The sequence below is a fragment of the Giraffa tippelskirchi genome, chromosome 6 (genome assembly GCF_054371585.1).
Source record: "Giraffa tippelskirchi isolate mGirTip1 chromosome 6, T2T-mGirTip1v1.2.pri, whole genome shotgun sequence".
Taxonomy (NCBI): domain Eukaryota; kingdom Metazoa; phylum Chordata; class Mammalia; order Artiodactyla; family Giraffidae; genus Giraffa; species Giraffa tippelskirchi.
Window position 1 is genome coordinate 169,351,466 of NC_137280.1, and position 20,677 is coordinate 169,372,142.

The 20,677-nt window shown below is 37.9% G+C and overlaps 1 long non-coding RNA gene across 1 annotated transcript in view; it reads right to left on the minus strand.

The window, feature by feature from the left end:
• The window catches only part of LOC145509651 (uncharacterized), a 579,505-nt gene that overhangs the window by 432,835 nt on the left and 125,993 nt on the right, over positions 1-20,677 (minus strand). Inside the window, exon 3 of the long non-coding RNA XR_014056274.1 lies at positions 6,922-7,053. This is a non-coding gene — a long non-coding RNA (uncharacterized LOC145509651). The remainder of the gene's footprint in view (positions 1-6,921; positions 7,054-20,677) is intronic.

Genomic DNA, 20,677 nt, shown 5'->3' on the forward strand with positions numbered 1-20,677 from the left:
AAAAGCTGGCTTAAAATGCAACATTCAAAAGACGAAGATCATGGCATCTGGTCCCAACACTTCATGGAAAATAGATGGGAAAACAATGGAAACAGTGACAGATTTTATTTTCTTGGGCTCCAAAATCACTGTGGATGGTGACTGCAGCCATGAAATTAAAAGCCGTCTGCTCCTTGAAAGGGAAGCTATGACAGACCTAGACAGGGCATTCAAAAGCAGAGACATAACTTTGCTGACAAAGGTACGTATAGTCAAAGCTATAGTTTCTCCAGTAGTCATGTACAGATGTGAGAGCTGGACCATAATGAAGGCTGAGCGCCAAAGAATTGATACTTTCAAATTGCTGGAGAATTGCTGGAGAAGACTCTTGAGTGTCCCTTGGACAGAAAGGAGATCAAACTAGTCCATCCTAAAGGAAATCAACCCTGAATATTAACTGGAAGGACTGATGGTGAAGCTGAAACTCCAATACTTTGGCCACCTGATGTGAAGAGCTGACTCATTTGAAAAGACCCTGATGCTGGGAAAGACTGAAGGCGGGAGAAGAAGGGGATGACAGAGGATAAGATGGTTGTATGGCATCATTGACTCAATGGACATAGGTTGAGCAAACTCCAGGAGTTGGTGATGGACAGGGAAGCCTGGCCTGGCGTGCTACAGTTCATGGGGTTGCAAAGAGTCAGGCATGACTTAGCGACTGAACAACAACAATATTTTATACATTCTAATGAAGCTACTTAATACAAAGGACAAATAGAAAATCTCAGAATCACAAAAGAAAAGAGAATGATTGCAAATATTTTTTTTTAAATATTGACTATAGTACATCTCATCTACAATAAAAATATCTGAAGACAATATAATTGTATAGTTTAAATGGAAAGGTAATTTCATTATAAACCTAAAATTCTCTATCTACCTCATCTTTTACTCAAAAGTGAAAACAAAATAAATACTTGTATAAGCAAAACGTGACTAGGAGCTTAGCAGTTGTGGGAAGTCTAGGAGAAAGGCTAATAAAGATATATTTCAGCAAGGAATAAAACGAACACAGAAAAAAGGAGTGGGAAGTGAGAAGAAATGATAAAAAACTAATTGGCAAACCAAGTTGCTAAATGCAAATAGAATCAATTTATGAGAAGGAAAAGATGGGAAAAGGAGAAGTGTGGAGAGGAGGTAAAATATATTTATGTGCTGACTTTGTCCTTCATCAGAAAACATATAATGTCAGTAAGTTTGTTGAATAGTTAGGCTAACCAATGAAGTTAGAGTTTATCAATTAATAATGAATAATGAGGGAGAAAAGGAAGTTATGAATTAAAAAAGGGTAAAAGGAAAATAAGGCAAAGGCAGCATGGCATATATACAAGACTGCAAAAGTGAGACCAAATACATACTAGTATTAATATCAGCAATGAAGACAGATGAAATAAGCATATTGTTTATGGAACAAAAGATGGGAATTGTATAAATATAACTGCTTATTAAAAGAGGAACTTCCATATTTTAAAAATACAAAGAGGATGAAATAAAAGGGTGGAAAAGGATTCAGCAGACAACAACTAACAAAATAAAGGTAGCATTATATGAAAAATAGAACTTAGAGCAAATTAAATAGGCTATAAGCCGAAGAACTGATGCTTTTGAACTGTGGTGTTGGAGAAGACTCTGGAGAGTCCCTTGGACAGCAAGGAGATCCAACCAGTCCATTCTAAAGGAGATCAGTCCTGGGTGTCCATTGGAAGGATTGATGTTGAAGCTGAAACTCGAATACTTTGGCCACCTGATATGAAGAGCTGACTCAATGGAAAAGACCCTGATGCTGGGAAAGATTGAAGGTGAGAGGAGAAGGGGACAACGGAGGATGAGATGGTTGGATGGCATCACCAACTCGATGGACATGAGTTTGAGTAAACTCCGGGAGTTGGTGATGGACAGGGAGGCCTGGTGTGCTGTGGTCCATGGGGTCGCAAAGAGTCAGACACGACTGAGTGACTGAACTGAACTGAATCCCACTCTAAAATTAGTTTATGCATTTATTTATTTAATTGATGTTTCCTTCTCTTTCATCAGCAACACAAAAATGAATACTGAATGTGGGCAAGTTTTTTGCCTAGTTAATTTGTATTCAACTCCAGGCATGATGTCTAGCACACAGAATAGGGTTAATAAATAACCATGAAATAAATGAACACATTTCCAGGAATAAGAAACACTGACGTGAAAATTTGTTTCCTAAAGGACACTCCACTGGCTAAGCAAATTAGATTCTTAGAGAGAATTAAATATGTAATAGATTGCTTAAAAGTGTTCCTCAATTTTCTGAAGGAAAACAATTTTATCTTTTTAGAAGTGCATTTCTTATGAATTATTTGTGTAAACAGTATTCTTTCTAACCTTATCTACTTTGACCCATAGGTCCAGACATTTTAAAACATCCGGCAAAATCTTGCCTATTATCCACACAGAAGAAACAACAATTCCAGGGGGATTAATGGAGGAAGAATTCTCCCTCCCTCCTAACACAAGTACATGTATATGCGTGCATGCACACACACACACACACACACACACCCCATGGTCTTCCTTTTGCATTCTGAAACATGCCATCAATGGATAGGTTTAGATTACCTTGCTACTTATGATGGAGTTCCACATGCCTTTAGAATTAAAATGTTATTATGTGTACCACCATGTCTAAATTCCTAAGTTCTTTGAATCATCTCTGTCAACTGGCACCTTTTGCTACATATATTCAGAACTTCCAAGAATTTGCTTTCATTTTACATATAGCTATAATAAGGACTCGCTTTCTGTGATCACTTCTGTTTATGCTTATCAATCTCTGTAAACATAAGGGAAAGGAACAGTAATAACTTTTGAATAATGGAAGTTAGTGAAATTACAGATGTAAATATGTGCACTTTATTTTTATAAGAATTTATAGAAGCAAGGATTTTATGAAGCTATCATAATCAGAAAGCACTAAGTTATTTTTGAAAAAGACAATTCTCACAGAAAGTCAAAACATTCTCATGGAGAAAGCGTGCAGTTTCTTAGCAAAGATTGTAAATATCATATTTGCAGCTTCCTAAGCAACCACCCAGTCACATAAGTTATTTCAAGACCACAGTGCTGACTTACGGCCAAATAAACTCTGTGAACACTCATGTTCTCTTCCACGTCAGTACCATGCATGTATGATCTCTTCATCCCAGAATAAAAGAGCTTTCTAATTTGCCCATGAATTCAAGCATCTTTTATTAAAGTATCTTTTAATACTGTTTATTAGAAATAAACAAAGTCAGCAAGAATGAAGAATCTTTGCTTCCTTCTGGAATCCCCTTCAAACAGATGTATGGTGCTTTCATTTCTTCAAAGAGTATCAATGGTATTTTCTTATTTTTACTTTAAATTATGTGTTAATGTGATTATAATTATTTCAAATATGACATTATTAAAGAACTTATAATTTTCATGGAAAATATCTCACCAATTAAATATGCATTTCATTCATCTTCCTTTATAGTTATGGGTTAGGGTTAATATTTATACCAGTAGGAAACATATAAATAAATTTGAATTTCTCCTGTGAGTTCCTGTAAAACACTGTATGATTTAGGTAGCAAAGTTTATAACTCTCTATTTTTAGCAAAGTAAAAATTACAAGTAGAATCCCTCATATTTATCAGAAAGCCAATTTGTGTATTTTAGAAATCATTTCTTTCTGAATATAGTCCATATAATCATTTCACATTTAATATTTAAATAGTAATATAACTATGTTTGCCATGTATTGTTATATAAATATCAATTTTTCTCATCTTTCTTCTTTTTTCATATCACAAAGAATTCACAGACTTTTATTTATTCATTGTTTTACCTTCAAGTGTAGTCACTTGTTATGTGTTAATTGGCCAGTGAGAACCCTTTCAAGCTGATTTTATGTCCTTTTGACAACTCTCCCACTAGGGTTTCTTATTTTTTTGCACAACAGTAGTCCTAGACTCACGTTTTGTTTTCTCATATTTGATCTTGAAATGTGTCCAAGATCCCTGGTTTATTTTAGCAAGGTATATGGAAACCAAGACCTGAGCTTCTGAGTTTTAGAGGTACTTATTGCTACTAGAGTGTCTTGATCTTTCAGTGACCTAAGAATCATAACTTCATGTTTACATGTTTAAAATTTAACATGGCTGAATTCTTAACTTTGTTGATTTCATAATTTTGCCCCTTTTCTCTTACATGTAAAATCTCAGTCACTAACATTAGTCACATTTCATTTGCTCAAGCTTTCAATTTGAATGCAATTATTTCAAAATTATAATACCTATATATACATATATATTTTTTTTTTTACTAACCAATATTTTTACTGACAATACATCAGGTAAGAGAAGTTTAAGATTTCTTTGCAAATTTTAACCTAAAAGAATATTTTACTAATGATATACGGTCTGAGTTGTGCTCAAAAACTACAGTTTCCCCCCTATGTCAATGGTACTAATATGATGCACAGTTAAGTTTCACGCAAGTCACTCCAACTTCACTCTCCCTACTTCCCACACCAGTGTTTCTCCTCCAGCCCCACAATGCCAGTATCTAGCTTGGGTGATTTTTTTTTTTGAAGAATCTAGGGTTTCTATTTATTTATTTTTGTCTGTGCTTGGTCTTTACTGCTGTGAGGGCTTACCTCTCGTTGAGGTGAGCAAGGGTTACTCTCTATTTGTGTGGGCTTCTCATTGCAGGGACTTCCCTTGTTCCAGAGCACAGTCTCCAGAGCACAAGCTCAGCTGTTGCAGTGCGTGGGTTTAGCTGCTCCATGGAATGTAGGGATCTTCCCAGATCAGGGATCGAACCCATGTCTCCCACACTGGCAGGCAGATTTTTTACACTGAGCTACCAAGGAAGCCTTAGCTTGGATATCTTGATTATTTGTTTTTTCCTCTCCTCATATGACACCCGTAAGGGTTGTTGAGGGGATAGTGTCATCATCCATGTTAAGTTCAATGTATGTCTGTGTTTGACCTGAATTGAACCCTTATTCACTTTTTCTTATTATTTACATTCATCTATGGTTGACTTTCTATCATGATTTCTAATATTCCCTCCTAAAATTCTCCCTCTTTATGGCTTCATTGAACTTCGTATCTACAAGAATCACCTTGTTTTGTTTTATCAAGATAAAGCCAACGGTGTGATTAATATTTAGAATCTCTACCTTCAGGAATTTGAAATTCTTTTTTGTGAGATAATCGTCCTTCTTAAATGTTTAGATTTAAATGGGATCTCTCAGCTTAAAGTCAAAGCTACATGGTTAGTTGGAATTTCCTATATCAGCCAACAAGTCAGTTGATAAATGGGCTTAATCAATATGTGCATTGCCTCCAAAACTTTGAAGACAGCCATCAAGCACTGATGTCCTTTCTTAGTAACAGGAAGGACACACCGTAATGATTTGCTTTATGTTTTAGAGGGTATACACTGGTATTCCCCAGGCCACTGACTAAAATTTTAACCAACAGCATGTTCCTGAATTTTATATTTCATTTCTCACATCTTTCTATGTGTCTTTCTAAGGCATGAAGAATACTTATTTTTGTTTCTCATTTCTGATTAATATGAGGTCATTAATACAGAGGGCTACAGTTACATTCTGTGCAACAGCCAGATAATGGATCTTCTTTTGGACTGTACTGTGGGCTTCCCAGGTACCACTAGTGGTAAAGAATCCAGCTGCCAAAGCAGGAGACACAAGACATGTGGTTTGATCTCTGGGTCAAGAAGATCCCCTGGAGTAGGAAATGGCAACCCACTCCAATATTCTTGCCTGGAAAAATCCATGGACAGAGGAGCCTGGTGGGCTACAGTATTACTTTAGCAAGATAGTAAAACTAGGTATCGTAGAATGGTTTTTCTTTGAAACTGGTTCTAAGATAAAGATTTGAGTATAGTAGTTTATTTGGGAAGTTCAGAAACCAATGGTAGGGATTGAGGATGCAGTTCAAAGAAGAAAAAGCAGCGAAGGTCCGTGTCAGAGTCAGGCTGTGTGAGCTTAGTCTCACAGGAAAACTGTGGGGAATAAACCAAAACAGAGGAGTGGTTTCCAGGCCCTCCTACCAAAGACTTAGAGTTTACTCATCAGTTTCCCAGTCATACTCAGGTGCATCCTGGGTGTGAGAAAGGAGGTGCTACAATATTCATTAGGACATTTAAATGTTCTTACTTATCATTATCTAAGAAGAAAAGCAGCTTCCCAATGTCATTTCTTTACCGTATCAGTAAGCACGGTTACCAATGCATACTTCTGAATAGATAAATAGATAAATAATACAAAACTTCTTTCCATAGAATTATTTATTTGTTTTATGGTAAAAATCATGATAAATTTACTTTCAGTATGTTTTATATTATGTTGACAAAATACTTACAATTTTTGTCATATGCTACATGGATTTAATCTTTGATTTTCATTTACAGTTACCTTATATTTGTATACTCTGTGTGGGTTTGTAGTCACCTAATATCTATGTTAAAAGTCATAAAATATGTGTGTATGTGTATTATGTGTACTTTTAAAATATAAGGTCTCTTACTTCCCAATATATCCTTTCTTTTAAGATAATTCCCTCACTATTCATAAAACATGGCAGGTCACTGAAATTGGATTACGTGGGATAAAAGGCTCAATGCATAACATTGAACAGATTTGCAACAATTTCACCACATTTGGCAGTACAGTTTAATGAAAGAGCTTTTTAAGCCACTCACATATTGTTTTAAATCCCAGTGACATTACTCCAACTCTGCACCTTCATTTATTAAACTGCAAAATTGAAAAGCTTTTGTCTACATATCTAGGTTGTTGTAGGATGGAATGAGATTATATATACTTTTATATTTAAATAAATCTTTACTTACCTTGATCTCCTTTTAGCACGCACTCTTGAAGCTATTCCTTTTTCCTTTTCCTTCACTGAGTGAGCAAATTCTGAATGAATGAACACAGGAACTGTAAAGGATTTAGCAGGAGAAGTCCCAGAAGTAGTCTCTCTGAAATTAAAAAAGAAGAATTCAGGATACTGTGAGGGATAATAACAGGAAAATATAAACCATATCTTAAATATAAATTTTGACCAGTGTGTTATAGAGGGCTCTCCAAGGAAGTGATTTTTCTCTAGAACCAAGCAGATATAAACATTTGGCGTAAGAAGGCAGATTCGATCTTGGAAGGAAAGTAGTGAGCAGTCCTGAAGAGAGATCTTAGTCCCCTGCCCCCTAATTAAACCTGGGTAACCTGGATGGAAACCAAGAGTCCTAGGCACTAACCACCAGGGGCTAGAGGCTAGAAGCAAAGTGGCCCTGACTCTTGTCCCTGTTTGAAAGCAAGGATGTTTCAAGGAGGCAAAAACTGTAAAAACAGGTAGAAAGTTTATTATTAGAGACACGGCACCATGTATGGGAGCCCACACAGGAAAAGACTGCATTTATCAAAATCAGAAGCAGGGTAGAAATACAGCATCAGAGAGAAAGGGTGTGGGCATCCTCTCTAATGAGGAGGTGTGCAGTAAGTCAGAAGCTAGGCATAGTGGGCAGAAGACCTAAACAGATATTTACCCAAAGGAGTCATGCAGATGACTAATAAATAAACGAAAAGATGCCGAGCATTGCTTATTATTAGAGAAATGCGAATCAAAACTACAATGAAATACCATCTCATACCAGTCAGAATGGCCATCATCCAAAAATCTACAAACAATAAATGCTGGAGAAGGTGTGGAGGAAAGGGAACCCTTTTGCACTGTTTGTGGGAAAGCAAACCAGTGCAGCCACTATGGAGAACAGTATGGAGATTCCTTAAAAAACTAGAAATGAAACTACTGTATGACCCAGCAATTCCACTACTGACTATACTGCCTGAGGAAATGATAAAGGAAAAAGACACACGTACCCCAACATTGACAGCAAGCACTATTTACAATAGCTAGGACGTGGAAGCAACCTAGATGTCCATTGACAGATGAATGGATAAGGAAGTTGTGGTACATACACACAATGGAATATTACTCAGCCACAAAAAGGAATGCATTTGAGTCCGTTCTAATGAGGTGGATGAACCTAGAGCCTACCATACAGAGCAAAGTGAGTCAGAAGACAAATATTGTGTATTAACACACATTTATGGAATCTAGAAAAACAGTACTGACAGTCTTACATGCAGGGCAGCAAAGGAGACGTGGATATAAAGAACAGACTTTTGGACACAGTGGGGGAAGGAGAGGGTGGAATGATTTTAGAGAACAGCACTGAAATATACACTTACCATACGTAAAATTGATAGCCAGTGGGAGTTTGCTGTATGATGCAGCGAACTCAAAGCCAGGGTTCTCTGACAACCTAGAGGGGCGGACGTGGAAGGGAGGTGGGGGGGTGGATATAAGAGGGAGGGGACATATGTATAGCTGTGGCTGTTTCACATTGATGTATGACAAAACCCATCACACTACTGTAAAGTAATTATCCTAAAATTAAAAATAAAATATAAAAAATAATAATAAAGTTAAAAAAATAGAAAGCAGGCAGAGACGCACGCCTGGAGGGGAGTGCCGGCCTCCCGAGTGAGGAGGAGCGCAGTAAGGAGGTGACACAAACCCCTCACGTAGGCGATGTGAATCACTTCTGGGGCTTTGTTTAACTTTGACCAATTATCTTGTTTCTTTCTTCACACCTGACTGCTCCATGGATCCTCCCCAAGATGTGTGCACATTTTTCTAAGATGCATTCCACCATAGAGGCCTACGGGTGCATGTCCACACTTACTATAGAGTGGGGGTCCCCTCCGTCTTCAACCCCCAAGAAGCCTTCCTGCACATGTGCAGACAGAGAGGTCTTCCTTGATGTCAGGAGTGGGCAGCTTATCTCTTTGCTTTAGCAGAGCTCAGCTTTTACCACTAGTGTATGGGTGAGAAAAAAGCTTGAATTTTATTTCACTTGACAAATACCAGACGTCCAGCCAGGAGCCTATCTATTGCCTACCTCATATTAAAAAGAATTCTAGGAAGATTTAATTATATGAGCAGTACCCTAAGATGTATCAGTTACATCTCAATAAAGTTGTTTTACAAATAAATAATAGTTTATTATGGATTAGTATAAAAGACAAGGAAAAGGACGTTTTAAAGAATAAAGCCCTGATCTCTTGTCTAGAAGAACCTGAAGGAATTCAAATGCTGTCAAATAAGATGTAAAGAAGCATAGTTTGTGTGGGGAGAGATCATATAGTTTTCAACTTTAATGCTTCTGATAAAGCAAAGCTTAAGAACAGAAAAGTGTCCATTAGATGTGCCAGTGCTGAGATGATCTGAACAGGAAGAGTTTTGGTATAAAGATAACAAAAGACAGTTTTCCAGTGAATAACAGATTAGTAGGCAAAGCCAGTACTGTTTGAGGACTTCATTTTGAGTGTTAGAATTATCTAAGTTACTGGCAAAATAATCACAGATTTCCCCATCAAACCCTTCAATACTGGGCCTATCGCATAGACATCAGGCATAGCCATCAGGTTTGCTTCGTGCAATGAGATGTGAGCAGAAGGGAAGCATCCTATTTTCAGGCAGAACAGTGAAGAATCATGTGATGGTTCATCCATGGCCCCTCTGCCCTGCCATCCACATGCATAGACTAAGGCTGTTCCATCAGCCTGGGTCCCTGAGGGAAAGAAGAACAACCCGAGATGGACATATGACATGAGACTTCAGGATAACCTAGGGAAAGATAATTTAACAGGAACACTGTTGGTTTTCCTATCTTAATTTAAATTGCATGCTGTGTAATTAGAGTGCAGCCATTTACTATAGGGAAAAATCAATGTGAAACAGGAGACAAAATGAAGTCTGCGAAATATGTAGAGTGGTATTTCAAATGTATAACAGGCTTAAAAGAGGTTCTAGTATGCATATGTTAAATAGGATTCTATAAGATACATATAGTATGTGTACATATATAACTATAATAGATAATTATATGATATTGATAATACATAATGATGCAACATAATTTATTTATTTATTTTTTTGATTAATATGAAATGTTTTATTTAACTAGATTTCAGCCTAATCCTAAAAAAAAAATAATTTATTTTTAAATGGCTCTGTGAAAAGCATACCATGAACAGATTCACCTGTTTTTTCTAACAAGCTCTTAACATCTCGTTTTTCTATTACTGTTTTTAGTCCCCAGGAACTAACAATGAGGCTGTTAAAAGACTCAGAACGTGAACGCGTCAGCCACTCCGTGGTGCCTGACTCTTTGCGACCCCATGGACTGTAGCCTGCCAGGCTCCTCTGTCCTTGGGATTCTCCAGGCAGGAATACTGCAGTGGGTTGCCATTTCCTACTCCAGGGGATCTTCCCAACCCAGGGATTGAACCTATGTCTCCTGCATTGCAGGCAGATTCTACTGTCTAAGCCACCAGGGACTCACAAATTACTCAGAACATTATCAAATTTTGCATATTACATAATTTGATTATATGTAAATTCAAGGATGAATGATCTCCATTCGTTTCCGACAGAATGATCTCTGTTCCTTTCCAAGACAAACCATTCAATATCATAATAATCCAAGTCTATGCTTCAACCACTAACGCTGAAGAAGCTGAAGTTGAATGGTTCTATGAAGACCTACAAGACCTTCTAGAACTAACACCCAAAAAAGATGTCCTTTTCATTATATGGGACTGGAATGCAAAAGTAGGAAGTCTAGAGATACCTGGAGTAACAGGCAACAAATTTGGCCTTGGAGTACAGAATGAAGAAGGATAAAGACTAATATAGTATTGCCAAGAGAACACACTGGTCATAGCAAACACTGTCTTCCAACAACAAAAGAGACAACTCTACACATGGACATCACCAGATGGGCAACACCGAAATCAGACTGATTATATTCTTTGCAGCCAAAGATGGAGAAGCTCTATATAGTCAGCAAAAACAAGACTGGGAGCTGACTGTGGCTCAGATCATGAACTCCTTATTGCCAAATTCAGACTTAAATTGAAGAAAGTAGGGAAAACCACTAGACCATTCAGGTATGACCTAGATCAAATCAAATGACTTTCAATTATACAGTGGAAGTGACAAATAGATTCAAGGGATTAGACCTGAGAGGCAGAGTGCCTGAATAACAATGGGCAGAAGTTCGTGACATGGTACAGGAGGTGGTGATCAAGACCATACCCAAGAAAAAGAAATGCAAAAAAGCAAAACTGTTGTCTGAGGAGGCTTTACAAACAGCTGAGAAAAGAAGAGAAGCAAAAGGCAAAGGAGAAAAGGAAAGATCATTTGAATGCAGAGTTCCAAAGAATAGCACAGAGAGATAAGAAAGCCTTCCTTAGTGATCAGTGCAAAGAGATAGAGGAAGCCAATAGAATGGGAAAGACTAGAGATCTCTTCAAGAGAAACAGTGATACCAAGGGAACATTTCATACAAAGATGGGCACAATAAAGGACAGAAATGGTATGGACCTAACAGAAGCATAAGATATCAAGAAGAGGTGGAAGAATACACAGAAGAACTGTACAAAAAAGCTCTTAATGAACCACATTACCACAATGCTGTGATCACTCACCTAGAGTGATCCAGGACATCCTAGAATGTGAAGTCAAGTGGGCCTTAGGAAGCATCACTATGAATAAAGCTAGTGGAGGTAATGGAATTCCAGTTAAGCTATTTCAAGTCCAAAAAGATGCTGCTGCGAAAGTGCTGCGCTCAATATGCCAGCAAGTTTGGAAAACTCAGCAGTGGCCACAGGACTGGAAATGGTCAGTTTTCATTCCAATCCCAAAGAAAGGCAATGGCAAAGAATGTTCAAACTACTGCACAATTGCACTCATCTCACATGCTAGTAAAGTAATGCTCAAAATTCTCCAAGCCAGACTTCAACAGTACATGAACTGAGAACTTCCAGATGTTCAAGCTGGATTTAGAAAAGGCAAAGGAACCAGAGATCAAATTGCCAACATCCTTTGGATCATCAAAAGCAAGCGAGTTCCAGATAAACATCTGCTTCTTCTTTATTGACTACACCAAAACCTTTGACTGTGTAGATCACAACAAACTGTGGAAAATTCTGAAAGAGATGGGAATACCAGACCATCTTAATTGCCTCCTGAGAAATCTGTATGCAGGTCAGGAAGCAACAGTTAGAACCGGACATGGAACAACAGACTAATTCCAAATCGGGAAAGGAGTACGTCAAGGCTGAATATTGTCACCCTGTTTATTTAACTTATATGCAGAGTACATCCTGAGAAATGCCAGGATGGATGAAGCACAAGCTGGAATCAAGATTGCCAGGAGAAATAACAACAACCTCAGATATGCAGATGGCACACTCTTATGGCAGAAAGTGAAGAAGAACTAAAGAACCTCTTGATGAAAGTGAAAGAGGAGAGTGAAAAAGTTGGCTTAAAACTCAGCATTCAGAAAACTAAATCATGGCATCCAGTCCCATCACTTCGTGGCAAATAGATGGGGAAACAATGGAAACAGTGGCTGACTTTTATTTTTGGGAGCTCCAAAATCACTGCAGATGTTGTCTGCAGCCATGATATTAAAAGACGCTTGCCCCTTGGAAGAAAAGTTATGACCAACCTAGACAGCATATTAAAAAGCAGAGACATTACTTTGCCAACAAAGGTTCATCTAGTCAAAGCTATGGTTTTTCCAGTAGTCATGTATGGATGTGAGAGTTGGACTATAAAGAAGGCTGAGTGCCAAAGAATTGATGCTTTTGAACTGTGGTGTTGGAGAAGACTCTTGAGAGTCCCTTGGACTGCAAGGAGATCCAGTTAGTCAATCCTAAAGGAAATCAGTCCTGAATATTATTGGAAGGACTGATGCTGAAGCAGAAACTCCAGTACTTGGCCACCTATTGTGAAAAACTGACTCATTTGAAAAGACCCTGATGCTGGGAAAGATTGAAGGCAGGAAGAGTAGGGGATGACAGAGGATGAGATGGTTGGATGGCATCATTGACTCAATGGACATAAGTTTGAGGAAGCTCTGGGAGGTGGTGATGGACAGGTAGGCCTGGCGTGTTGCAGTCCATGGGGTTGCAAAGAGTCAGACACGACTGAGCGACTGAACTGAATTGAATTGAAACTCAAGGATGTGTGAATTAGTCTAAATAGCAGCTTATTTTTAAGATAAGCATGTATTTTCTCATATCTGTACTTCCCAAACCCATATGATATATCATTGCTTAGCTCTAAAGCATTATTGTAATTGAAGCCTAATTGTGTTTTACAGCAAGAAAATTGACTATGGAGATTTATACTTCTTGATAACTTGTTTCTTGTTTAAAAATATTAACTACTTTCCATTGGGACCATTTTAAGGAAAACACTACATTTTATTCAAAAGTATGGTAATAGTAACTTACTAAAAAAAATTCAATGTAACCTGCTTTCTTATATTTAACGTACAATATTTCCAAAAATGTGACTCTATAATGCTGACGCCTCTTAGTTTTCCAATTTTCTTCCCCATCAGTGACTTTCCTATCTTACTCAGTTACCAAGTTCTTTTTATTTTTTCAATAATGTAGTCAGTAGTGCAAGCCTAACCACTTATTAGAAAATCAAGCTATGTTCTTTCCACTTCATACATCATCACCAGCAATAAAAGTCCTAAGATAAGGATATTTCTGGCAGCAATTTGACACTGCATTAGGTGAAAAAAATCCAAAATTTGCTTTTTAGGAGATCACAGTTCAGCATTGATGATAATAGTGCAGTTTTTCTTTTTTTCTTCTTTGAAATGAGTAGACCTGATTTTTATGTCTTACCTGGCTAAATGTGTGTTCAGTGTAAAACAGCTGTTTGAAGTCTGACAGGAAACTTTTGTAAGTTCTACTTTTCAAGTAATATATTTTATTTAAGATGATAGAACTTGCAATATTGCTGCAGATCATGGAGAATTTTGGTTTATAAAAAGTGACTAGTCTAAACACGCTACATGTAAGAATTCCGTTTTTTCATTTCATTTGATTGTTGTTGTTCAGTTACTCAGTCTTGTTCAACTCTTTGCAACCCCATGGACTGCAGCATGCCAGGCTTCTCTGTCTTTCACTATCTCCCAGAATTGGCTCAAATTCATGTCTATTGAGGTGGTGATGCCATCTAACCATCTCATCCTCTACCACTCCCATCTCCTTTTGCCTTCAACCTTTCCCAGCATCAGGGTCTTTTCCAATGAGTCAGCTCTTTGCATCAGATGACCAAAGTATTAGAGCTTCAGCTTCAGCATCATTCTTTCCAGTGAATATATAGGGTTGATTTCCTTTAAGATTGACTGGTTTGATCTCCTTGCTGTCCAAGGGACTCTAAAGAGTCTTCAGTGCTACAATTTGAAAGCATAAGTTCTTTGGGGCTCTCATATCCACTCATATATGACTACTGGAAAAACCATAACTTTGACTATACAAAATTTTGTCGGCAAAGTGATGCCTCTGTTTTTTAATACACATTTAGGTTTGTAATAGCTTTCCTTTCAAGGAGCAAGCATCTTTTAACTTCATGGCTGCAGTCACTGTCCACAGAGACTTCGGAGCCCAAGAAAATAAAATCTGTCACTGCTTCCAATTTTTCCCCATCTCTTCACAACGAAATGATGGGAGCAGATGCCATTATCTTAATTTTTTGAATGTTGAGTTTCAAGCCAGCTTTTTCATTTTCCTTTTTCACTCTCATCAAGAGGCTCTTTAGTTCCTCTTCATTTTCTGCCATACGGATGGTATCATCTGCATATCTGAGATTGTTGATATTTCTCCCAGCAATCTTGATTCCAGCTTTTGATTCCTCCAACCCAGCATTTTGCATGAAGTACTCTGCATAGAAGTTAAATAAGCAGGGTGACAATATACAGTCTTATTGTATTCTTTTTCCAATTTTGAACCAGTCTGTTGTTCCATGTTCGATTCTAACTGTTGCTGCTTGACCCACATACAGATTTTTCAGGAGGCAGGTCAGGTGGTCTGGTGTTCCCATCTCTTTAAGAATTTTCCACAGTGTGTTGTGATCGACACAGTCAAAGGCCTTAGTGTAGTCAATGAAGCAGAAGTATATATTTTTCTGAAATTCCCTTGCTTTTTCTATGAACCAACAGATGTTGGCAATTTGATCTGTGGTTCCTCTGCTCTTTGAAACCATACGTGTGCATCTGGAATTTCTCAATTCACATATTACTGATTCCAAGCTTGAAAGATTTTGAGCATTACTTTGCTAGCATGAAATGCGTACAATTTTATGGTAGTTTGGACACTCTTTGGCATTGCCTTTCCTTGGGACTGGAATGAAAACAACTTTTCCAGTTCTGTGGCCACTGCTGAGTTTTCAAAATTTGCTGATATATTGAGTGAAGCTCAGCGGGAATTCCATCACCTCTACTAGCTTTGTTCGTAGCGACACTTCCTAAGGCTCACTTGACTTCACACTCCAGGATGTCTGGCTCTAGGTGAGTAACCACACCATGGTGGTTATCTGGGTCATTAAGATTTTTTTTTGTATGGTTATTTTGTTTATTCTCGCCACCACTTCTTAATCTCTTCTGTTTCTGTTAGGTCTTTATCATTTCTGTCTTTTATTGTGACCATCTTTGGTGTAATGGTCCCTTGATATCTCAAATTTTCTTGAAGAGATCTCTAGTCTTTCCCTTTCCATTGGTTTCCTCTATTTTTTTTTTTTTTGCATTGTTCATTTAATAAGAAGGCCTTCTTCTCTCTCCTTGCTATCCTCTGAAGCTCTGCATTCAGATGGTATATCTTTCCCTTTCTCCCTTGCCTTTCACTTCTCTTTTCTGTTATTTGTAAAGCCTCCTCAGATAACCACTTTGCCTTCTTGAATTTCTTTTTGTTTGGGTTGGTTTGATCACTGCCTCTTGTACAATGTTCCAAACCTCTATCCATAGTTCTTCCAGCACTCTGTCTATATGATCTAATCCCTGAATCTATCATCACCTCCGCTGTATAATCATAAGAGATTTGATTTGGATCTTACCTGAATGGCCTAGTGGTTTTCCCTACTTTCTTCAATTTAAGCCTCAAATTTACAATAAGGAGTTCATAACCTGAGGCACAATAAGCTCTAGGTCTTGTTTTTGCTGACTGTATAGAACTTTTCCAACTTTGGCTGCAAAAAACATAATCTGATTTCAGTTTTGACCATCTGGTGATGTCCATGTGTAGAATCATCTCTTGGGTTGTTGGCAAAGGTTGTTTTCTATGACCAGTGTGTTTTCTTGACAAAACTCTATCAGCCTTTGCCCTGCTTCATTTTGTACTCCAAGGCCAAACTTGCCTGTTATTCCTGTAATCTCTTGACTTTCCAGTTTTGCAGTCCAATCCGCTATGATAAAAAGGACACTTTTTATTGGTGTTAGTTCTACAAGATGTAGGTCTTCGTGGAACCAGTCAATTTCAGCTTCTTTGACAACAGTGTTTGGGGCATAGACTTGGATTACTGTGATATTGAATGATTTGCCTTGGAAACAAACTGTGATCATTCTGCCATTTTTGAGATTGCATCCAAGTACTGCATTTCAAACTCTTTCATAGACAATGAGGGCTACTCCATTTCTTTTAAGGGAATCTTGCCCACAGTAGTAGGTGTTAATATAATGGTTATCTGTGTTAAATTTGCCCATTCCTGTCCATTTCAGTTCACTGATTCCTAGGATGTCAGTGTTCACTCTTGCCATCTCCTGCTTGACCATGTCCAATTTACTTTGATTCATGGATATAACATCTCAGGTTCCTATGCAACATTGTTCTTTACAGCATCGGACTTTACTTTCACCACCCGATATATCTATAACTGTCATTTCCACTTTGGCCCATCCACTTCATTCTTTCTGGAGTTATTCATAATTGCTCTCCACTCTTCCCCACTAGCATATTAGACACCTTCTGACCTGGGGCGGGTAGGATTGGAGGCAGGAGGAGAAGGGGATGACAGAGGATGAGATGGTTCGATGGCATCACTGACTCGATGGACATGGGTTTGGGTAGACTCCGGGAGTTGGTGATGGACAGAGAGGCCTGGCATGCTGCAATTTATGGGGTCGCAAAGAGTCGGACATGACTGAGCGACTGAACTGAACTGACCTGACCTGAGGCGGGGCTTATCTTCCAGAGTTACCGCTTTCTGCCTTTTCATACTATCTGTGGGGTTCTCCAGGCAATAATACTGGAGTAGTTTGCCATTTCTTTCTCCAGTGGATCACATTTTGTCAGAACTCTTCACCATTGCCTGTCCATCTTGGGAGGTTATGCATGGCATGGTTCATAGCTTCATTGAGTTACGCAAGCCCTTTCACCAGGAGAAGGCTGTGATCTATGAAGAGGTTTATTTGATAAGTAGGACAGCATTTTCTATCCCCCTTACCCACTTTCTCTACCCACCTCTGGTTGAAAAATCTGTTTTTTTGTTTAGAATTATCAAATGAAAATCTGTTCATATGAGCAAGAAAATATTTTGAGAGGTTTCTACAAGAGGATCTCTGTGGTTTTCACTTCCCACATTGTTCTAAGGATAGTATCAGGGTGTGGGTTAAGGGATAATAGTGAGGAGGACAAAAGGACAGGAAATAATAGGAAAACCTGGAGGAGGAACCTAAGCAATAACTAAGAGATGCTTGGGGCCTGGCCTTGAATCTTTATAGATTGAGAGATAACCCAAGAGAAAATTAATATTTTGTCTAAATCTGTGGAAATAATGTATGCTGATGATCAACAAATAAGACACTTTGCCAATTAATTAGTTTGATTTAGGCAATGGACAAGGTCTCTATATTAGTATAAAGGAAGGGCTGCATATGCAAGAAAGTTAGATACCCAGAGTGATGAATAAAGAATATATGGCCATGTATGATAAGTTGCTTCAGTCGTGTCTGACTCTTTGCGAACCTGTGGACTACAGCCCACCAGGCTCCTCTGATAATGGGGATTCTTCAGGCAAAAATACTAGAGTGGGTGGCCATGCCCTCCTCCAGGACACCCTCCCAACCCAGGGACCCAACCCGCGTCTCTTAAGTCTCCTGTATTGGTAAGTAGGTTCTTTACCACTAGAGCCACCTGGGAAGCCCCTATAAAATCTGTAGTTATTCTTCATGCATTTACAATCTGGGACAGTCCCTTTGACACAGATACACAGACATGCAGGAACAGGGTAAAATGGCAATATATACTCATGCCTCAAAAATTAATTTAGAAATTAAATCAAAATATAGGTCACAATAATATATGTGGATCACTAGAAATCTCTGAATACCTCCAAATATCTTTGTGGAGGATAATTATGACCTTGAAGAAGAAAAAGATATACATAATTTCTTTTAGCAAGCTAGGAAAGCTTACCATTATCTGAGAATTTTTTGAGAAATAAATGTTATATATATATATATATATATATATACACAATGACTACTGGAACACCTCTTACAATGACAGCGTGTTTAAAAAGGAACTATTTTTATTATTTCTTTATAAAACAAGACATCCAGAATGTTGAGCTTTTTATTTTGCATTAGTGTATTTCTGATCTTTCCTTGTGACTCAGTCGGTAAGGAGTCTGCCCTCAATGCAGAAGACCAGGGTTCAATCCCTGAGACGGGAAGATCTCCTGAGAAGGAAATGACAACCCAGTCCAGTATTCTTGCCTGGAGAATCCCACAGACAGAGGAACCTGGTGGGCTACAGTCCGTGGGGTCACAAAGAGCTGGACACAACTGAGTGACTCACACTTTCACTTTCAGTGTATTTTGATTCTATGAATGGTGTGTGATGATCTACACATATTTATATGTGAATGCTGCTGCTGCTAAGTCGCTTCAGTCGTGTCCAACTCTGTGTGACCCCATAGATGGTAGCCCACCAGGCTCCCCAGTCCCTGGGATTCTCCAGGCAAGAACACTGGAGTGGGTTGCCATTTCCTTCTCCAATGCATGAAAGTGAAAATTGAAAGTAAAGTCATTCAGTCATGTCCGACTCTGAGCGACCCCATGGACTGCAGCCTACCAGGCTCCTCCGTCCATAGATAAATATAAATATGACTGAGTTGGTGAATAATGTTTCCCTGGTAATATTCTATGGAGTCCGTAGAAAGCGGCCATCCATGGTTCTATAGGTTACATACAATGCAAAGATACCCATCTGAGGATACTGAGAAAAGGCTGAAATCTAACATCTGTGTTGTGGTATAAGCTGAATTTTCTCAGAGTAGTGTGTTTACAAATTATTCATTAATTCTCCTTAAAGGTAATCTTGATGACAACATATATTTTTTTTAATATCATTATCTGGACTTTGCAAGGTAAGGCAAAATCTTTTCCTAGCATGAATCAAAATCAGGAGAATCCTAGATTTATATTCATATGGATAACATTTTAAATATGAAACTTTAGATGGTTATCTTGCACTTTGTTTTTTCCAGAATACTAAGACCCATAGTGAAATATGTTTGATTTTCCACCTATTTGCGATGAGAGAGACAAAAAAAATAAGCAAGTGGTTTTAATTTGTTACATGAGGACATTTGATAATATTTTCGGATGCTATAAAGGTCTTAATTAACCAGTCAGTTATTTTTCTTACCTATTCAAAATTTATTTATTTATTTATTAGGCAGCCACTGGGTCTTAACTGTGGCACGTGGGATCTTTAGTTGTGACATGTGGCCTGTGGGAGCCCAGAGATCAAACTCAGATTCCTTGCATTGGAAGAGTGGAGTCTCAGCCACTGGATTACCAGGGAAGTCCCCTCTCACCTACTTCTTTTCAAAGAAACTCTTAATGAGCAATAACTGTGTATAGAAAATAGTGGTAATGTCATTATAAACATGAAACAAAGTCTTCCAGGTTGTAATTATCCTGTACTTGTGTATGAAGGACTGTTTCTCACCCTTGCATATATATCCTTTTCCAATAACAGTTCTGGGCCTATTGGGAGACTTCTTGGCTAAAGGAGCAGCTTTTCCTGCTTACTGTATACTGACGTGTCACAGTTTCCTCTGCTTTCCCTTCCCGTACTTTACTTCTTGGATCAAATCAATTACATTTCAAATACTGTAATCTCACACACGTATACATCTTAGTCTCCTTTGGCCTGTTGTTACTTCCTTCTTGTACTCAGCTACTTTTGCTGAATATGGAAAATCTTTTCTCCACAAAATCCTTGATAATGTACTCAGCTTTCTCTAATTGAATAAGTTTATTGCAAAAAACACCCTTGTTTAGTTGTTGTTAAGTAGTTTAGCTTAATTATTACTTAAAATAGGGTTGTTTTCCATAATGAGCTAAGCAGGTTTTTATAAATTAGCTTTGTAACTTGTAAACATTTTATTTTTTTAATCCACATATGTACGTGCTGAAAACTTCTTGGAGACATGTTGGATTCAGAGAGTTTTGACATCCCTAAGAGTAAAAAAAAACTTCTAAGTGAAACTCCTAAATATTATGAAGTATCTTCTATTTTAATGTGGAGAAGTAATAAAAAAATCTGAAATTAAACTATCAGTTATCCACACTACTGTTCCTACTGTATATATTTTGTGATTTGGATGTGGCAAATTATGAAATATTAAAGCCCCAAGAGTAGAGATAAACTTTAGTAAGAGTCAGA